The following is a 21,940-nucleotide window of genomic DNA, read 5'->3' as shown; positions in this document are numbered from 1 at the left end:
ACGAACGTTAGAACCCCATTGACGTCTATGGGACTCGAACGTTCGAAATCAAAAGTGCTCATTTTAAAGGCTAATTTGCATGGTATTGTCCTAAAAAGGGTTTGGGGACCCGGGTCCTACCCCAGGGGACATGTATCAATGCAAAAAAAACTTTTAAAAACGGCCGTTTTTTCGGGAGCAGTGATTTTAATGATGCTTAAAGTAAAAAAAAAAAAGTGAAATATTCCTTTAAATATCGTACCTGGGGGGTGTCTATAGTATGCCTGTAAAGTGACGCGTGTTTCCCATGTTTAGAACAGTCCCTGCACCAAATGTCATTTTTAAAGGAAAAAATCTCATTTAAAACTGCTTGCGGGTTTAATGTCATGTCGGGTCATGGCAATATGGATGAAAATCAGTGAGACAAACGGCATGGGTACCCCCCAGTCCATTACCAGTCCCTTTGGGTCTTGTATGGATATTAAGGGGAACCCCGCACCCAAATTAAAATAAGGAAAGGTGTGGGGCCACCAGGCCCTATATACTCTGAACAGCAGTATACAGGCGGTGCAAACAAGACAGGGACTGTAGGTTTGTTGTTAAGTAGAATCTGTTTGTAATTTTGAACATTTTTAACGTGTTTAGCTCCAGCCAAAAAATCTTTTCTAAGCTTTTTGGAAAACATAGGGAAGGGTTATCACCCCTGTGACATTTGTTTTGCTGTCTTTCCTCCTCTTCAGAAGATTTCACCTCACTTTTTTGTCCCAATGAAAAATGTTTTTTGAAAATTTGGGTTTTTTTGTGGAACAAGGATTGGAAAGCATCAGTGGAAAGGAGAACTTGTTTTCCCATATTAACTCTTACAGGAGAGAATTTCCCTTCCTAGGGGTAGATTTCATCTCACTTCCTGTTGTCTCCTTCCGTTTGCAAGTAGGAGTCGTTTGTAAGTTAGATGTTTGAAAGTAGGGTCCTGCCCTATATACTCAGCAGAAATTTGGGCCTTAGGTGTTGCTGTGGCCACAACACTGTAAGCCCTCACAGGGCCCTGCTGTGAAATATTAGATCAAGAATTGTAATTACATGCCCCTGTTGAACAGGAGCTGAAAAATTAGGCCTTAGGCACTGGTGCTGGTGCCACAACACTGCAACCCCTCACAGACACTCTAGTTGGAACGCAGGAACGAGCCCTGCTGCAAATTATTGCTTCAAAAATTGTAATTACACGCCCCTGTTAGACAGGGGCAGAAAAATTGGGCCTTAGGCACTGGTGCTGGTGCCACAACACTGCAACCCCTCACAGACACTCTAGTTGGAACGCAGGAACGAGCCCTGCTGCAAAGTATTGCATCAAAAATTGTAATTACACGCCCCTGTTAGACAGGGGCAGAAAAATTGGGCCTTAGGCACTGGTGCTGGTGCCACAACACTGCAACCCCTCACAGACACTCTAGTTGGAACGCAGGAACGAGCCCTGCTGCAAAGTATTGCATCAAAAATTGTAATTACACGCCCCTGTTAGACAGGGGCAGAAAAATTGGGCCCTAGGCACTGGTGCTGGTGCCACAACACTGCAACCCCTCACAGACACTCTAGTTGGAATGCAGGAACGAGCCCTGCTGCAAAGTATTACATCAAAAATTGTAATTACACGCCCCTGTTAAACAGGGGCTGAAAAATTGTGCCTTAGGCACTGGTGGTGGCGCCCAGAACCAAAAATGTTCTTACAAGCTATCAGCGTGATGATTGAGGAGGAAGAGGATAATTACTCAGGGATAGTCACTCAGCATCAGCATAGGCAGTCTTTGAAGGGATCTGAGATTTCAAAAAAAATTATTCGGTTACATCAGCATCAGGTGCTTGGTAGCTGGTGGTGATCCAAGACTCATTCATTTTTATGAAGGTCAGCCGATCGACCGAGTCGGTGGACAGACGCACCCTGTGATCGGTTACCACGCCTCCAGCAGCACTGAATGTGCGTTCCGAAAGAACGCTGGATGCAGGACAGGCCAGTAGCTCAATTGCATACTGTGCAAGCTCTGGCCAGTGATCCATCCTCAAGACCCAGTAACCCAGAGGATTTTCGGTGGGAAAGGTGTCCAAGTCTGATCTTGCCCCTAGGTATTCCTGCACCATGTAAAACAGACGCTGGCGATGGTTGCTGGAACCGATCATACCTTGGGGCTGCGGACCAAAAAATTGTCTGAACGCATCGGTCAGACGGCCACCTTCTCCACCGCTCCTTCTTTGACTGACCGAAGCCTCAGCAACACGTTGTCCAGAAACAGGAGTTTGTAACCTCCCAGTCTCTGGGAACGCGTTGCACAGACCTTTCTGCAAGGCCTCCCGAAGATGTTTCATCCTCTGCTCCCTCTGCGATGGCAAGATAAGGTCCGCAACCTTACCCTTGTAACGTGGATCAAGGAGGGTTGCCAGCCAGTATTGGTCCTTCTCCTTGATACCACGAATACGAGGATCCTTACGCAGGCTTTGCAGGATCAGGGAGGCCATGCAGCGTAGGTTTGCTGAGGCATTCGGTCCGGAGTCCTCTGGGTCACTAAGAACGACATGGTCCGCAGCCACCTCCTCCCAGCCACGTACAAGTCCATGTGTTTCTTGGGACTGATCCCTTAAAGACTGCTGCTGATGCTGAGTGCCAGGCTCCACCTCCATACTGACACAATCTTCCTCCTCCTCCTCTTCCTCCTCGTCCTCTTCCTGTGTGATCGGCGGGCACGCAGGAACACTGTCTGGATAAAGGGGGCCTTGAGAGCTAAGGAAGTCCTCCTCTTCCTGCCTCTGTTCTGCCTCAAGTGCCCTGTCCATTATTCCACGCAGCGTGTGCTCCAACAGGTGGACAAGGGGGACAGTGTCACTGATGCATGCACTGTCACTGCTCACCATCCTCGTGGCCTCCTCGAATGGTGACAGGACAGTGCATGCATCCCTGATCATGGCCCACTGGCGTGGGGAAAAAAAACCAAGCTCCCCTGACCCTGTCCTGGTGCCATAGTCGCACAGGTACTCATTGATGGCCCTCTGCTGCGTGTGCAGCCGCTGCAGCATGGCCAACGTTGAGTTCCACCTGGTGGGCATGTCACAGATTAGGCGGTTCTTGGGCAGGTTAAACTCCTTTTGGAGGTCCGTCAGCCGAGCACTGGCATTATATGACCGGCGGAAATGCACACAGACTTTCCTGGCCTGCCTCAGGACATCCTGTAAGCCCGGGTACCTGCCCAAGAACCGCTGCACCACCAAGTTAAGGACGTGAGCCAAACAGGGCACATGGGTCATTTGTCCCTGTCGGAGGGCAGAGAGGAGGTTGGTGCCATTGTCGCAAACCACCATTCCTGCCTTAAGTTGGCGTGGCGTCAACCACCTCTGAACCTGCCCCTGCAGAGCTGACAGAACCTCTGCCCCAGTGTGGCTCCTGTCCCCCAAGCACACCAGCTCAAGCACCGCATGGCATCTTTTGGCCTGCGTACTTGCGTAGCCCCTTGAACGCCTACGGAGCACCGCTGGTTCCGAGGAAGAGGCCATGGAGGAAGAAGAAGAGGAGGGGGTGGAGGAGAGAGGTGTGTCACAATCAGCATTTTGGAGGCGTGGTGGCGGAACAACCTCCAACACTACTGCACCTTGTCCTGCATCCTTCCCAGCTGCCAGCAGAGTCACCCAATGCGCCGTGAAACTTAGGTAACGTCCCTGTCCATGCCTGCTGGACCATGAGTCAGCGGTAATATGCACCTTACCGCTGACCGCCCTGTCCAGCGAGGCATGGACATTGCCTTCCACATGCCGGTAGAGAGCCGGAATCGCCTTCCGTGAGAAAAAGTGGCGTTTGGGTACCTGCCACTGAGGAACCGCACATTCCACAAACTCACGGAAGGGGGCAGAGTCTACCAACTGAAAAGGCAGCAGTTGAAGTGCTAGCAATTTTGCCAAGCTAGCATTCAACCGCTGGGCATGTGGATGGCTGGGAGCAAACTTCTTTCGGCGGTGCAGCAGCTGGGGCAGGGAAATTTGCCTGGTACAATCTGACGTCGGTGTACCAAAAGCAGATTGCCCACAAGTACTTGGCTGTGACACACCTAATTCTACACCTTCATTCCTCTCACTGCAGGTCTCAGAGAGGACTGAAGGTCTAGTGGGGTTGGAAATCTCAGCTGATGAGGAGCAAGGAGAGATCCTCTTTGTTCTTTGGTGTGGGTCTTTTAGATACGCTTGCCAACGAACTGCATGGCAGGTCAACATATGTCTGGTCAAGCATGTGGTACCCAAGCGGGAGATATTTTGGCCACGCGAGATACGCTTGAGACATATGTTGCAAATAGCAGCGGTGCGATCTGATGCACTCGTCTCAAAAAAGGCCCACACCAAAGAACTTTTTGAATAACGCGCAGAGACTGCAGCGCCCTGCACATGTGGAGCTTTGGGGTGTGATGCAGTCAATGTGCTGCCCTTAGGCTGGCCCCTGGAGGGCATCCTGCCTCGTTGGTGATGTGCTGCCGCCTCCTCCTCCTCCTCCTCCTCCTCCTCCTCCTCCTCCTCCTCCTCTCTCCTATCAGGCACCCACGTTGAGTCAGTGACCTCATCATCCCCTCCCTCCTCATCACTGGAGCAAACCTGGCAGTATGCTGCAGCAGGGGGAGCATGACTGCCAGATTGCTGTCCTTCTTGGGCACCCCCTCTGTCCGCGCTCATGTTACTGCCTTCATCGAGCTCAGTATCGTCATCAGAGCCTTCCAAACGCTGGGCATCCTCCTGGAGCATGTACCCAACACTGTGGTCAAACAGTTCGAGGGAATCCTCATGAGGACATGGTGGAGCTAGGGAAGGAGTCACTGATGACATTGAGCTGAGGGAAGAGGCCGCTGCTTTGCCAGACAAAGCACCCTGGGCATGGGTGAGAGAGGATGAGGAGGATGAGGACGGCTTGGTCATCCACTCGACCAAGTCTTCCGCATGTTGCGGCTCAACATGGCCAGCTGCCGAAAAAAAGGCCAAGCGTGTCCCATGGCCACGTGCTGATGAGGATGCACCGTCTCCACGACCAGCACTAGACACAGAGCCTGCTTGCCCTCTCTTATTGGCTTGTGACTGTCTGCCTCTCCTTCTTGGCCTTCCAGACATACTAATGGCCTGTAGCTGCACTAAGCTGGGATAGAACACCTGTAATTTTCTTCAAGTAGCTTTATATACTGTAACCAGACAAGCCTGCCTGTCAGTAGGAAGATAACAGGAACGGATCTAGCTGAACACTGTGAGCAGGACGCACTGTACTAAATGTAAATAGTCTAGCTGCCTGACCGTGGTACTAATAGGATCAAATAGAACACCTGTAATTTTCTTCAGGTAGCTTTATATACTGTAACCAGACAAGCCTGCCTGTCAGTAGGAAGATAACAGGAACGGATCTAGCTGTACACTGTGAGCAGGACGCACTGTACTAAATGTAAATAGTCTAGCTGCCTGACCGTGGTACTAATAGGATCAAATAGAACACCTGTAATTTTCTTCAGGTAGCTTTATATACTGTAACCAGACAAGCCTGCCTGTCAGTAGGAAGATAACAGGAACGGATCTAGCTGAACACTGTGAGCAGGACACACTGTACTAAATGTAAATAGTCTAGCTGCCTGACCGTGGTACTAATAGGATCAAATAGAACACCTGTAATTTTCTTCAGGTAGCTTTATATACTGTAACCAGACAAGCCTGCCGGTCAGTAGGAATTTAACAGGAACGGATCTAGCTGAACACTGTGAGCAGGACGCACTGCACTAAATGTAAATAGCAGGAACGGATCTAGCTGAACACTGTGAGCAGGACGCACTGCACTAAATGTAAATAGTCTAGAAGATAACAGGAACGGATCTAGCTGAACACTGTGAGCAGGACGCACTGCATTAAATGTAAATAGTCTAGATAGAAGATAACAGGAACGGATCTAGCTAAACTGAATACAGTGTATATATATATATGCAACACCTGGGATGCATATATATACACAATACACTGTAAGTGCAGCTAACTGACTGACTGTTCTGCCTAATCTATCTAACTCAAATCAAATGACACTGTCTCTCTCTCTCTCTATCTCTCAGCACACCGGAACACACACTACACAGGGCCGCCGTGCAGGCGGCCTTATATAGTGTGGGGTGTGTACTAAATGCCCTGAGCCGTAATTGGCCAAAGCCACCCTGGCTTTGGCCAATTACAGCTCTCTCTACTGACAGCGCTGTGATTGGCCAAGCATGCGGGTCATAGTGCATGCTTGGCCAATCATCAGCCAGCAATGCACTGCGATGCCGCAGTGAATTATGGGCCGTGACGCGCCACACGAATTTAGCGCGAACGGCCCATAACGTTCGCAATTCGGCGAACGATCGAACAGCCGATGTTCGAGTCGAACATGGGTTCGACTCGAACACGAAGCTCATCCCTACTCCTGATGATGCGCAAAATAGCTGTAGAGGTTTACATTGATTCATCACCTGAGGTCTTGCCGCCATTCTGGTCCAGATTGGCGGCTCTGCATGTAAGTGCTATCAACCACTTATGTTCTGTGTTTCATGCCTGAGGTTCTGCCTCCATTCTCATTGTGGATTGGCGGCTATATGTGTAAGTGTCACTAGCATCTTATGTTTTAAATGTTTTTTTATGTCTGGTCACCAATAAATACTGCACTATGAGATTTTCTTTTTTGTCATTGGTGATTGGTTTTGAATAGGATGTGCTGAGCATTAGAGCATTTTTAACGATCATTAGAGAGAGAGTCTTCTGGAACACAGAAAACACATCTGAGCAGTTTTAAAGATCAGGGGGTTAGTCTACTGGAACAGGATTCATTTGAGGTCCTGTGGACAGAAAAATGTATTGGCTGTAATACATGTGATTTGTCGTTTTATATCCTAGACAGCAACTACATCTGGTGAGTGTGGATTTCTGCTTATGGTGAAGGCGACACTGGGTATAATTACCACATTAGTGGGGGACTACCTTGGATACGTTAATTTATTATTTTGCACAAGATTCACTTTGGACTCTTTTATAAGTGTGTTTTTTTATTCTGGACTTTTGTTAGAGGTGTTCATATATATTGAGCGCTGCAATTTCTGTTTTATTATAGGTGAAATAAAGCCTGCCATACATAATTCATTACATTTTCTTTCAACCATCATGTTGAATGAGAAAAAAATAAAGAATTAGCTGATTTATTTCAGGTACTTATATAGCGCCATCAATTTATGTAGCACTTTACATATACATTGTACATTCACATCAGTCCCTGCCCTCAAGGAACTTACAAGCTAAGGTCGATTAACACACATTCATACATACTAGGGCCAATTTAGACAGGATCTGATTAACTTACCAGCATGTCTTTAGAGTGTGGGAGGAAACCCACACAGGCACAGGGAGAACATGAAAACTCCAGGCAGATGGTGTTGTGGTTGAGATTTCAACCAGCAACCCTTTTTGCTGCTAGTTGAAAGTGCTAACCACTACACCACTGTGCTGCCCTTAGCTTATTCCCCTATCCACACACTCCAGCCTTCCCTGCCAGCCAAATATAATGGTTAGTGTACATGGATTAAATTTTGCTGGTCCCTGCTGGTCGATCCATGTATGGTTGGCTTTACAGTGTTGAATGGAATGGACCTTTATCTAAGGTCATATGACTGTAGAATAAGCTGGTTCCCTTAACAGCACTATACATAGCCATACTTTACTGAATTTCAGAAGACTAAAATTAGCATAAATATTAATAAAACGATATTAGATTTTCATTTCAGCCAGTAGCTGTGTATATTATGTGTATTGTAGCTGCACTGCATGGCTGCGCTTCCATTGTATGGATCGTGATTTTATTGATGTTGCTGTTCTATGGTGACCTTTTCACATACAACGTGTCAGTTTAATTATATTGTTGCCCAAGGCTATTGATTCTGATCACTCCAGATATACTGTATTACAGCTACTCTGCCTTCTTAGATCACAATGTTGTTTTTTTATATTTTTATATACAGCTAGATTATGGATTAGTTTCTCTATCTCATCTGACCTTCTATTCAGAAACAAAGTTGTATAGGGAAGTAAGAAGAATATTTAGCTGTAGTTGGTCTGCATGTATTCATCATGTTCCCAATGTGGGTGGCTTATATACTTATCACATATTCGCAGCCAGATGCTGATAGCTGTAATTGTGGGTGTCACTCTCTCAGCTGGTGTCTGGCTTCTAGTGTTCCACGCTTTACATTCTTGTTACTGTGTTACCCGTGATCAGAGATAATAACAGACTTTAGACTTGAATTGGAGATGGTATGCAATACAAAAAAAGGCATTTTCATGGAATTCATAACAATTTCAAACCAAATCAATTTACTTAAAAAAGGGGAAAATACAGAGCGGGGCGACATTTAAAAGCTTGGTAAGGAAATTTGGAAAGAGGGCAAGGATAAATGATAGCTTTTTCATGAATCATTATGAATTGTAAAATGATATGTGTTTGTTACTTTTAAAATGCAAATGTAAAGCAAACACCCACTAACCATTGTGCTGCAGCTTCTGGGATTTAAGAACGTCAAGGGGAATTTCTTACCAGGAACTGATTCCTTGGATCTGCAGAAGTTTGCTAATGAGATAACATGTTTCTTTCATTGTGTCAGTGTTCATTTCAATAGTGACTTCACTCTGGGTACAGTCCTGTTGAGCTAGTGGTCTGCTATTTGCTAAAAACTAAACTTCAGACAAAATTAAAAAAAAAAGAATATGGTGCTCAGCCTGAAACATGCACCTCCATTCCACTCCACACCGTACCATAAGATGTCCTCAGGCTTCCAGATTGAATGATGGCCACTTAAACCAGAAGACTTAATGCCTAGTACACATAGTACACATGATCAGAAAATCAGATGAAAAATAGTTTTCGAAGCGATTGTACGATAATCTGATTGTTAGTACAGTACGCAGCTTTTGAGAGCCGATCTCAACAATTCATGCAAAATTATCCAAAGGGACAAACGTGAAAATTTTTCTTGTATGATTCCAGAACAAATGATTTTCATTTAATCAGTACAGTATTCATCTGCAAAAAATTGGAAGCCCAAGACCATGCATGCTCAGGAAAGGAAAGAATACATTACAGTACAATACATTACATCACTTCCGAAGTTATATTCTGTCGTACGAGAATTTTTGTAACTTTTATAACCTCTTCATTTTTGATATGAGACTGGTATGCAAAAAAAAAAAAAACAACAGACTATTGTTCATCTGTTATGCCGCGTACACACGAGCGGACTTTTCAATCGGACTGGTCCGACGGACCGAGATCCGGCGCATAATTTGACCGTGTGTGGGCTTCATCGGACCTGCAGCGGACTTTTTCAGTCGAAAATCTGACAGACTTTAGATTTGAAACATGTTTCAAATCTTTACGTCGGAACTCCGCCGGACCCAGTTCCTATCGAAAAGTCCATTCGTCTGTATGCTAGTCCGACGGACGAAAACCGACGCTAGGGCAGCTATTGGCTACTGGCTATCAACTTCCTTATTTTAGTCCGGTCGTACGTCATCACGTACGAATCCGTCGGACTTTGGCGTGATCATGTGTAGGCAAGTCCGTTCGTTGGGAAAGTCCATTGGAAGTCCGCCAAAAGTCCGTCGCATAGTCCGTCAGACCAGTCCGGTCGAAAAGTCCGCTCGTGTGTACGCGGCATTATTCTCATTGTGTGTATAAGGCTTTAAAAGACTCTCTGTAGCTATTCATTTATAGAATACATAATTTTTTTACAGCACCAACAATTTACACTATATTTATATAGGATCACATGAAGGTATTCTGTTTGTACAAAAGTTTTTTACTATTTCTCGCTCAATACACCAAGACTACAAGAACCCCTAACTGCCAGAGGAGACGGGGATAGGTAAGTAGGAATTTTCTGCGCAGGAATCTGCAATGTGTATGCAGTTTTCTGCACGGAAAAAAAAACTCACATGACATCATCATTGATGTGATTAGGGCACATAACTGATGTGCATGAAAAGTCACTGAAACGCGCATGAAAACTTATGTGAACTGATCTCTCTGCAAGTGAAATCTGTGCGGGTTTCCCATCAGTTTTCATGCACGTATGGTGTGAACAAGCCCTAAATGTGCCACGGAGAAATCACACAAAAATTAATAAAACACCATTCTTTTATTACATAATTATACAAATGGGACAAAAGACATTGTTAAAAACAAAACATTCATGTACATAGCCAAAGTTGCAATACTTGGCGTCTAGGACCAACTCGTTTTGTGAAAGACTTGCTTCTCCAGGATCCATGCCCTTTCTATATACAATGAATTGGATATTCTACAAAAATAAGCAACATATAAACAGGGTATGCAGACACAATATGAAATAAGAAACAAATCCAAATATCGTACAATCAAAGATAACATATACTGCTGGAATATCCCACAAAAAAATAAATAAAATGAAGTAAATGAATAATATATGTTTTCATGGTACTTTACATATATTGTACATGCACATCAGTAACTGCCCTTAAAGCTGATCTCTAGGTTTACAGTCATTTTAACTAGTTTGTTTGAGCCAAGCTGGCCCAAGTGAACTATTTTTTACACTAACAGGTGGGCCCACTGGGTGCACTATATAAACTGTATGTTGCCTCAGCTTACAGCCTTGTATGCCCGGTTCCCGACTTACATTCAGAAAAAAAAAAGGTTAACACCAGCCGCCACTGGTGCTGTGCTCATCCATTCATAGGCAGCTTTGTATTCTCTTAATGAATACAAAGCTTCATCTGATTGGCTGAGGTGGGCAGAAGATGTCACACTCTCTGACTCAGTCAAACCGAGGAAGCTTTGTATTCATTCATAGAATGAAGATCTCATCTCAATGCCGGAAAACAAGACTGTATACTGTATGTAGCTGAGGCTACATACAGTTTATACATTTTTTTCAGCGGGTGCACCTGTTAGTGTAGGAAATAATTTGGGCCAGCATGGCCCAGTCTAACTAGTTAAATTTAAAGTATCAGTAAAGCTAGAAACTCACTTTAAGGTGCTTACAATCGATGGTCCCTATCTCATGTGCATACCCACTAGGGCCAACTTAGACAGGAGCCAATCAGTGGTGCACCCCAAGCCCAACCTTTTTCAAGCCAATTAGAGCCTCAGGCTCTAATCATGTGCTTGATAAAAAAAAACCTTACAAAGCTATGAGTCCGGCACCTCGCATGCAGCCCCTGCGCCCATTATGGACCAGCCTCCACTGGAGCCAATTAACCTACCAGTATCTGGGAGGAAGCTGAAGTACCCAGAGGAAACAGAAAGAACATAAAAACTCCATGCATGTAGTGTGGTGGGTAGTATTTGCACAGATGTCTTCTTTAGTGCTACAAGGTAGAAGTGCTAACTTGTTGCTTGTCCTATTTACTGAGCTTTCATTAAACAGAATAAAAATACTGCTGGGGAAAAATCCTCTGCAGGAGGGGGGGCAGTGGGTGGCAGGGGCTGAGCCTGGAGTTGGCCAAATTGTTTAACCTAGCTTTATAACCATGCTCTTTAAGCCAAACACACCACAACGTTTCTGTCTTCTGTGTGCATAAGGGTTCTCCAGGTCTTTTACACTCCTAGTGATTCTAGATTGTAAGCTCTAACGAGCAGGGCCCTCTGATCCCTCCTGTATTGATTTGTATTGTAAGTGTACTGTCTGCCCTCATGTTGTAAAGCGCTGTGCAAACTTATGGCGCTATATAAATCCTGTATAATAATAATAATAATAATACGCCTGCGTATAGTACTCAAAGAGTGTAAAATAGGGAGTATTATAGTCCAGCTACAACTAAGAATGCCATATTAAAACTTTGGCATGGGACCTTGTGATTTCCAGTTTTGCTTTTGCGCGATCTTTTTTGTCAATGGCATAATATGCTGTAGGTCATTTACATACTACACATATGGACAATTCACCAATAAACTTCTGAAAATTCCTGTCCTCTCATTCCTATCCTAAACATGCCCCTTCAAAATAACTGTTTATTTCCTGCAAAGCTCAAGGATATTGAATTTTTATTACATTATGGAACCAAATTGGAAAATGCCATGGGAAATAAGCTATGTCAGACGGCACCATTAAACCCAGCAGAGTCAACGCTTTTTCTTTGGCTCATATGAGAAAGTGGGGAGCTATTATTAGTAATTTGGAATCTGCCATTATCTCATTTCAGAGCTCTGCCATAATAGGAGGACCTGCTGAGAGGTTCATATCCTGAAAGGAGCCTATGACAATTTCATTACCGTTACCTGGAAACAGATTTCAAACGGATGCACTGATTGCTAAAGGTGACCTAGCCCTCATATGACATTTTTGCTTATATGTCATTGTTTAAGATAGCTGTGCACATTAGGGGCCATATCACATGGACAATCGTGACACTGGCGACAATTTTCTAGTAGCGGGTTTGCTAAGAGACCACTTGCTAGTCTTTATGAAAATGCTCTCTTGGTGCCTCTTCACTAGTGAGGGAAATTCTGCTGGGTTTGCACCTTGAGGGAGTGTTTCCATGGAGGTAAGTGGAAGGCTATCCCAAATGACTTTGATCATGGCAAAGTATTGCTAGTGGCTAGGGATGAGCCGAACACCCCCCGGTTCGGTTCGCACCAGAACCTGCGAACGGACCGAAAGTTCGCACGAACGTTAGAACCCCATTGACATCTATGGGACTCGAACGTTCGAAATCAAAAGTGCTCATTTTAAAGGCTAATTTGCATGGTATTGTCCTAAAAAGGGTTTGGGGACCCGGGTCCTACCCCAGGGGACATGTATCAATGCAAAAAAAACTTTTAAAAACGTCTGTTTTTTCGGGAGCAGTGATTTTAATGATGCTTAAAGTAAAAAAAAAAAAGTGAAATATTCCTTTAAATATCGTACCTGAGGGGTGTCTATAGTATGCCTGTAAAGTGACGCGTGTTTCCCGTGTTTAGAACAGTCCCTGCACCAAATGTCATTTTTAAAGGAAAAAATCTCATTTAAAACTGCTTGCGGGTTTAATGTAATGTCGGGTCCTAGCAATATGGATGAAAATCAGTGAGACAAACGGCATGGGTACCCCCCAGTCCATTACCAGGCCCTTTGGGTCTTGTATGGATATTAAGGGGAACCCCGCACCCAAATTAAAATAAGGAAAGGTGTGGGGCCACCAGGCCCTATATACTCTGAACAGCAGTATACAGGCTGTAGGTTTGTTGTTAAGTAGAATCTCTTTGTAATTTTGAACGGGTACATTTTTAACGTGTTTAGCTCCAGCCAAAAAATCTTTTTTAAGCTTTTTGGAAAACATAGGAAAGGGTTATCACCCCTGTGACATTTGTTTTGCTGTCTTTCCTCCTCTTCAGAAGATTTCACCTCACATTTTGTCCCAATGGATTGGAAAGCATCAGTGGAAAGGAGAAATGTTTTTCCCATATTAACTCTTATGGGGCGTACACACGGTCGGACTTTTCAGCTACAAAAGTCCGACAGCCTGTCCGACAGACTTTCGACGGACTTTCGACGGACTTGCGGCGGACTTTCTAACGAACAGACTTGCCTACACACGATCACACAAAAGTCCGTCGAATTCTTACGTGATGACGTACACCGGACTAAAATAAGGAAGTTGATAGCCAGTAGCCAATAGCTGCCCTAGCGTGGGTTTTTGTCCGTCAGACTAGCATACAGACGAGCGGATTTTTCGACCGGACTCGAGTCCGTCGGAAAGATTTGAAGCATGTTTCAAATCTAAAGTCCATCGGATTTGAGGCTGAAAAAGTCAGTTGAAAGTCCGGAGAAGCCCACACACGATCGGATTACCAGCCAGCTTTAGTCCGTCAGCGTCCGTTGGACTTTTGTAGACGAAAAGTCCGACCGCGTGTACGCGGCATTACAGGAGAGAATTTCCCTTCCTAGGGGTAGATTTCACTTCCTGTTGTCTCCTTCCGTTTGCAAGTAGGAGTTGTTTGTAAGTTAGTTTTTTGAAAGTAGGGTCCTGCCCTATATACTCAGCAGAAATTTGGGCCTTAGGTGTTGCTGTGGCCACAACACTGTAAGCCCTCACAGGGCTCTGCTGTGAAATATTAGATCAAGAATTGTAATTACATGCCCCTGTTGAACAGGAGCTGAAAAATTAGGCCTTAGGCACTGGTGCTGGTGCCACAACACTGCAACCCCTCACAGACACTCTAGTTGGAATGCAGGAACGAGCCCTGCTGCAAAGTATTACATCAAAAATTGTAATTACACGCCCCTGTTAAACAAGGGCTGAAAAATTGGGCCTTAGGCACTGGTGCTGGTGCCACAACACTGCAACCCCTCACAGACACTCTAGTTGGAATGCAGGAACGAGCCCTGCTGCAAAGTATTACATCAAAAATCGTAATTACACGCCCCTGTTAAACAGGGGCTGAAAAAGTCAGTTGAAAGTCCGGAGAAGCCCACACACGATCGGATTACCAGCCAGCTTTAGTCCGTCAGCGTCCGTTGGACTTTTGTAGACGAAAAGTCCGACCGCGTGTACGCGGCATTACAGGAGAGAATTTCCCTTCCTAGGGGTAGATTTCACTTCCTGTTGTCTCCTTCCGTTTGCAAGTAGGAGTTGTTTGTAAGTTAGTTTTTTGAAAGTAGGGTCCTGCCCTATATACTCAGCAGAAATTTGGGCCTTAGGTGTTGCTGTGGCCACAACACTGTAAGCCCTCACAGGGCTCTGCTGTGAAATATTAGATCAAGAATTGTAATTACATGCCCCTGTTGAACAGGAGCTGAAAAATTAGGCCTTAGGCACTGGTGCTGGTGCCACAACACTGCAACCCCTCACAGACACTCTAGTTGGAATGCAGGAACGAGCCCTGCTGCAAAGTATTGCATCAAAAATTGTAATTACACGCCCCTGTTAAACAAGGGCTGAAAAATTGGGCCTTAGGCACTGGTGCTGGTGCCACAACACTGCAACCCCTCACAGACACTCTAGTTGGAATGCAGGAACGAGCCCTGCTGCAAAGTATTACATCAAAAATCGTAATTACACGCCCCTGTTAAACAGGGGCTGAAAAATTGTGCCTTAGGCACTGGTGGTGGCACCCAGAACCAAAAATGTTCTTACAAGCTATCAGCGTGATGATTGAGGAGGAAGAGGATAATTACTCAGGGATAGTCACTCAGCATCAGCATAGGCAGTCTTTGAAGGGATCTGAGATTTCAAAAAAAATTATTCGGTTACATCAGCATCAGGTGCTTGGTAGCTGGTGGTGATCCAAGACTCATTCATTTTTATGAAGGTCAGTCGATCGACCGAGTCAGTGGACAGACGCACCCTGTGATCGGTTACCACGCCTCCAGCAGCACTGAATGTGCGTTCCGAAAGAACGCTGGATGCAGGACAGGCCAGTAGCTCAATTGCATACTGTGCAAGCTCTGGCCAGTGATCCATCCTCAAGACCCAGTAACCCAGAAGATTTTCGGTGGGAAAGGTGTCCAAGTCTGATCTTGCCCCTAGGTATTCCTGCACCATGTAAAACAGACGCTGGCGATGGTTGCTGGAACCGATCATACCTTGGGGCTGTGGACCCAAAAATTGTCTGAACGCATCGGTCAGACGGCCACCTTCTCCACCGCTCCTTCTTTGACTGACCGAAGCCTCAGCAACACGTTGTCCAGAAACAGGAGTTTGTAACCTCCCAGTCTCTGGGAACGCGTTGCACAGACCTTTCTGCAAGGCCTCCCGAAGATGTTTCATCCTCTGCTCCCTCTGCGATGGCAAGATAAGGTCCGCAACCTTACCCTTGTAACGTGGATCAAGGAGGGTTGCCAGCCAGTATTGGTCCTTCTCCTTGATACCACGAATACGAGGATCCTTACGCAGGCTTTGCAGGATCAGGGAGGCCATGCAGCGTAGGTTTGCTGAGGCATTCGGTCCGGAGTCCTCTGGGTCACTAAGGATGACATGGTCCGCAGCCACCTCCGCCCAGCCACGTACAAGTCCATGTGTTTCTTGGGACTGATCCCTTAAAGACTGCTGCTGATGCTGAGTGCCAGGCTCCACCTCCATACTGACACAATCTTCCTCCTCCTCCTCCTCCTCTTCCTCCTCGTCCTCTTCCTGTGTGATCGGCGGGCACGCAGGAACACTGTCTGGATAAAGGGGGCCTTGAGAGCTAAGGAAGTCCTCCTCTTCCTGCCTCTGTTCTGGCTCAAGTGCCCTGTCCATTATTCCACGCAGCGTGTGCTCCAACAGGTGGACAAGGGGGACAGTGTCACTGATGCATGCACTGTCACTGCTCACCATCCTCGTGGCCTCCTCAAATGGTGACAGGACAGTGTATGCATCCCTGATCATGGCCCACTGGCGTGGGGAAAAAAAACTAAGCTCCCCTGACCCTGTCCTGGTGCCATAGTCGCACAGGTACTCATTGATGGCCCTCTGCTGCGTGTGCAGCCGCTGCAGCATGGCCAACGTTGAGTTCCACCTGGTGGGCATGTCACAGATTAGGCGGTTCTTGGGCAGGTTAAACTCCTTTTGGAGGTCCGTCAGCCGAGCACTGGCATTATATGACCGGCGGAAATGCACACAGACTTTCCTGGCCTGCCTCAGGACATCCTGTAAGCCCGGGTACCTGCCCAAGAACCGCTGCACCACCAAGTTAAGGACGTGAGCCAAACAGGGCACATGGGTCATTTGTCCCTGTCGGAGGGCAGAGAGGAGGTTGGTGCCATTGTCGCAAACCACCATTCCTGCCTTAAGTTGGCGTGGCGTCAACCACCTCTGAACCTGCCCCTGCAGAGCTGACAGAACCTCTGCCCCAGTGTGGCTCCTGTCCCCCAAGCACACCAGCTCAAGCACCGCATGGCATCTTTTGGCCTGCGTACTTGCGTAGCCCCTTGAACGACTACGGAGCACCGCTGGTTCCGAGGAAGAGGCCATGGAGGAAGAAGAAGAGGAGGGGGTGGAGGAGAGAGGTGTGTCACAATCATTAGCATTTTGGAGGCGTGGTGGCGGAACAACCTCCAACACTACTGCACCTTGTCCTGCATCCTTCCCAGCTGCCAGCAGAGTCACCCAATGCGCCGTGAAACTTAGGTAACGTCCCTGTCCATGCCTGCTGGACCATGAGTCAGCGGTAATATGCACCTTACCGCTGACCGCCCTGTCCAGCGAGGCATGGACATTGCCTTCCACATGCTGGTAGAGAGCCGGAATTGCCTTCCGTGAGAAAAAGTGGCGTTTGGGTACCTGCCACTGAGGAACCGCACATTCCACAAACTCACGGAAGGGGGCAGAGTCTACCAACTGAAAAGGCAGCAGTTGAAGTGCTAGCAATTTTGCCAAGCTAGCATTCAACCGTTGGGCATGTGGATAGCTGGGAGCAAACTTCTTTCGGCGGTGCAGCAGCTGGGGCAGGGAAATTTGCCTGGTACAATCTGACGTCGGTGTACCAAAATCAGATTGCCCACAAGTACGTGGCTGTGACACACCTAATTCTACACCTTCATTCCTCTCAGTGCAGGTCTCAGAGAGGACTGAAGGTCTAGTGGGGTTGGAAATCTCAGCTGATGAGGAGCAAGCAGAGGTCCTCTTTGTTCTTTGGTGTGGGTCTTTTAGATACGCTTGCCAACGAACTGCATGGCAGGTCAACATATGTCTGGTCAAGCATGTGGTACCCAAGCGGGAGATGTTTTGGCCACGCGAGATACGCTTGAGACATATGTTACAAATAGCAGCGGTGCGATCTGATGCACTCGTCTCAAAAAAGGCCCACACCAAAGAACTTTTTGAATAACGCGCAGAGACTGCAGCGCCCTGCACATGTGGAGCTTTGGGGTGTGATGCAGTCAATGTGCTGCCCTTAGGCTGGCCCCTGGAGGGCATCCTGCCTCGTTGGTGATGTGCCGCCTCCTCCTCCTCCTCCTCCTCTCTCCTATCAGGCACCCACGTTGAGTCAGTGACCTCATCATCCCCTCCCTCCTCATCACTGGAGCAAACCTGGCAGTATGCTGCAGCAGGGGGAGCATGACTGCCAGATTGCTGTCCTTCTTGGGCACCCCCTCTGTCCGTGCTCGTGTTACTGCCTTCATCAAGCTCAGTATCATCATCAGAGCCTTCCAAACGCTGGGCATCCTCCTGGAGCATGTACCCAACACTGTGGTCAAACAGTTCGAGGGACTCCTCAGGAGGACATGGTGGGGCTAGGGAAGGAGTCACTGATGACATTGAGCCAAGGGAAGAGGCCGCTGCTTTGTCAGACAAAGTACCCTGGGCATGGGTGAGAGAGGATGAGGAGGATGAGGACGGCTTGGTCATCCACTCGACCAAGTCTTCCGCATGTTGCGGCTCAACATGGCCAGCTGCCGAAAAAAAGGCCAAGCGTGTCCCATGGCCACGTGCTGATGAGGATGCACCGTCTCCACGACCAGCACTAGACACAGAGCCTGCTTGCCCTCTCTTATTGGCTTGTGACTGTCTGCCTCTCCTTCTTGGCCTTCCAGACATACTAATGGCCTGTAGCTGCACTAAGCTGGGATATATATATATATATATATATATATATATGTACTGATACTGCAGCTAGCAAAATCAACTGCCTGCCTGTAGTATGAGAACACCACCAACCTTCTACAGGTAGCTTTAGCTGAACACTGTGAGCAGGGCGCACCCCACTAACTTGTAGGTTTAGCAGAACACTGTGAGCAGGACGCACTGCACTAACTGTAAATAGTCTAGCTGCCTGACTGTGGTACTAATAGGATCAAAAGAACACCAGCAATTTTCTTCAGGTAGCTGTATTTACTGTAACAAGACAAGCCTGCCTGTCAGTAAGAAGATAACAGAAACGGATCTAGCTGAACACTGTGAGCAGGACGCACCCCACTAGCTTGTAGGTTTAGCTGAACACTGTGAGGTGGACGCACCCCACTAACTTGTAGGTTTAGCTGAACACTGTGAGCAGGACGCACCCCACTAACTTGTAGGTTTAGCAGAACACTGTGAGCAGGACGCACTGCACTAACTGTAAATAGTCTAGCTGCCTGACTGTGGTACTAATAGGATCAAAAGAACACCAGCAATTTTCTTCAGGTAGCTGTATTTACTGTAACAAGACAAGCCTGCCTGTCAGTAAGAAGATAACAGAAACGGATCTAGCTGAACACTGTGAGCAGGACGCACCCCACTAGCTTGTAGGTTTAGCTGAACACTGTGAGGTGGATGCACCCCACTAACTTGTAGGTTTAGCTGAACACTGTGAGCAGGACGCACCCCACTAACTTGTAGGTTTAGCAGAACACTGTGAGCAGGACGCACTGCACTAACTGTAAATAGTCTAGCTGCCTGACTGTGGTACTAATAGGATCAAAAGAACACCAGCAATTTTCTTCAGGTAGCTGTATTTACTGTAACAAGACAAGCCTGCCTGTCAGTAAGAAGATAACAGAAACGGATCTAGCTGAACACTGTGAGCAGGACGCACCCCACTAGCTTGTAGGTTTAGCTGAACACTGTGAGGTGGACGCACCCCACTAACTTGTAGGTTTAGCTGAACACTGTGAGCAGGACGCACCCCACTAACTTGTAGGTTTAGCAGAACACTGTGAGCAGGACGCACTGCACTAACTGTAAATAGTCTAGCTGCCTGACTGTGGTACTAATAGGATCAAAAGAATACCAGTAATTTTCTTTAAAATACTGTAACAAGACAAGCCTGCCTGTCAGTAAGAAGATAACAGGAACGGATCTAGCTGAACACTGTGAGCAGGACGCACTGCACTAAATGTAAATAGTCTAGCTGCCTGACTGTGGTACTAATAGGATCAAAAGAACACCAGTAATTTTCTTCAAAATACTGTAACAAGACAAGCCTGCCTGTCAGTAGGAATATAACAGGAACGGATCTAGCTGAACACTGTGAGCAGGACGCACTGCACTAAATGTAAATAGTCTAGAAGATAACAGGAACGGATCTAGCTAAACTGAATACAGTGTATATATATATGCAACACCTGGGATGCATATATATACACAATACACTTTAAGTGCAGCTAACTGACTGACTGTCCTGCCTAATCTAGCTAACTCAAATGAAATGACACTGTCTCTCTCTCTCTCTAAGCACACCGGAACACACTGCACAGGGCCGCCGTGCAGGCGGCCTTATATAGTGTGGGGCGTGTACTAAATCCCCTGAGCCATAATTGGCCAAAGCCTCCTTGGCTTTGGCCAATTATGGCTCTCTGTTAAGGCGGCGCTGTGATTGGCCAAGCATGCAGGTCATAGTGCATGCTTGGCCAATCATCAGCAAGCAATGCACTGCAATGCCGCAGTGAATTATGGGCCGTGACGCGCCACACGAATTTGGCGCGAACGGCCCATATCGTTCGCAATTCGGCGAACGATCGAACAGCCAATGTTCGAGTCGAACATGGGTTCGACTCGAACACGAAGCTCATCCCTACTAGTGGCAAAGTCATCCGTGTGACATCAACCTTAGGTGATTTTGTAGCAGCAATTCTATTTTTAAGAGGTTTCGTGCTAAGAAAACTATAGTTATCTTCTATGGAATTGCTAATTTACTAATTTTAAAGTGATTTGTAACTCAGTTGCCCAGCAATTGAGTTTTAACAGTGTCACACGACAAACTTGCCGGTGACAGTTGCTCTGTATTCATTTCTATGGCTTAGCTACAAATTGGCAACGGAGAGCAATTTGCAGCAGCAACCACTAATGTAATGATGTAGCAAATCACTTCTTAACGACAAACCGGTGGTGACTACGGTGATTACATCACTGGCTACACATTGCTGGTAATTGCTGGCATTAGCATTTTGTAGCTGCGAGTGCTTCAGAATTGCCTGCGTAACATCAGCCTAAATGACAGGCCCACTTAAATTGCTACATCAGGCTTTGATAGGATTAATTCTGTTATATCTTTTCACCTGAGTTCCAAGCTTTAACCAACTGTTGGAGCTTTTATGGAATGGCCCGATCCCAATTCTTGACCCTCCTTGTATTACACTATAGAGAAAGCAACAGATGGATGACACTCTTGTGTCCGTCTTTGCAGTAGCTATGGAAAGAGAAAACTAGCACTGGACCGGCAAGGTTATCTTATAGGTATTGCTGTCTTAAAGTTCTAATGTCAATGTAAATAATCTGGTTCTCAGGCAGGTGGCTTCTCCACCCCAGAGGATTTCCACCATCTCCTTGACTTTTAGTATAATGTAAGAAACATGAAATTGAAGCGCCACACCTCTGATAAGATGTCTAGATATAACTTTATTCCAACCAAAGTCAAGGGGCCAATCCAAAAAGTAGCCAATGTGTTTTGGGGGTCCAACCATGACTCCTTCATCAGGGCTTGAAAACAATTTGAATAGACTAGTAGTGAACTTGACCTTTTTATGTGATTACATGCACAGGCCTTGTCAGCAGCTTATACTGAATCCAATACCTACACTTTATTCCTTATTCTAGATGTAAGTTTGTTGGCTTGCTATAGCCCAGCGTGAGCATTTCTGATGTTACTGTTTTTTCTTATAAAACCAATCAAAAGAATTGTTATGAAAAATTTCTATTTTGGAGCAAAACATATTCAGATACAGCACAAAAGAACTGCCGGGTAAAAGTTATATGGTTGTTTGACAGGTTCCAACTAATTTTTTCCTTGATGCAGAAAATCAAACATTTTGCATAGGATCATTAGATATAGATAGATAGATAGATAGATAGATAGATAGATAGATAGATAGATAGATAGATAGATAGATAGATAGATAGATAGATAGATAGATAGATAGATATACTGCGGCAGATCGGCTCTCCTGTGCAAACTGACCTACCTATAGGTCAGTTCACAAAAGTAGGATAGCGAGCGTCATGTGCCACACAAGCGTGACCGCAGGTTCCGTGAAATCGATGT

The sequence above is a fragment of the Aquarana catesbeiana genome, linkage group LG06 (assembly GCF_042186555.1).
Source record: "Aquarana catesbeiana isolate 2022-GZ linkage group LG06, ASM4218655v1, whole genome shotgun sequence".
Lineage (NCBI taxonomy): Eukaryota > Metazoa > Chordata > Amphibia > Anura > Ranidae > Aquarana > Aquarana catesbeiana.
The sequence above is the reverse complement of the archived record's forward strand: the minus strand, read 5'-3'. Positions refer to the sequence as shown.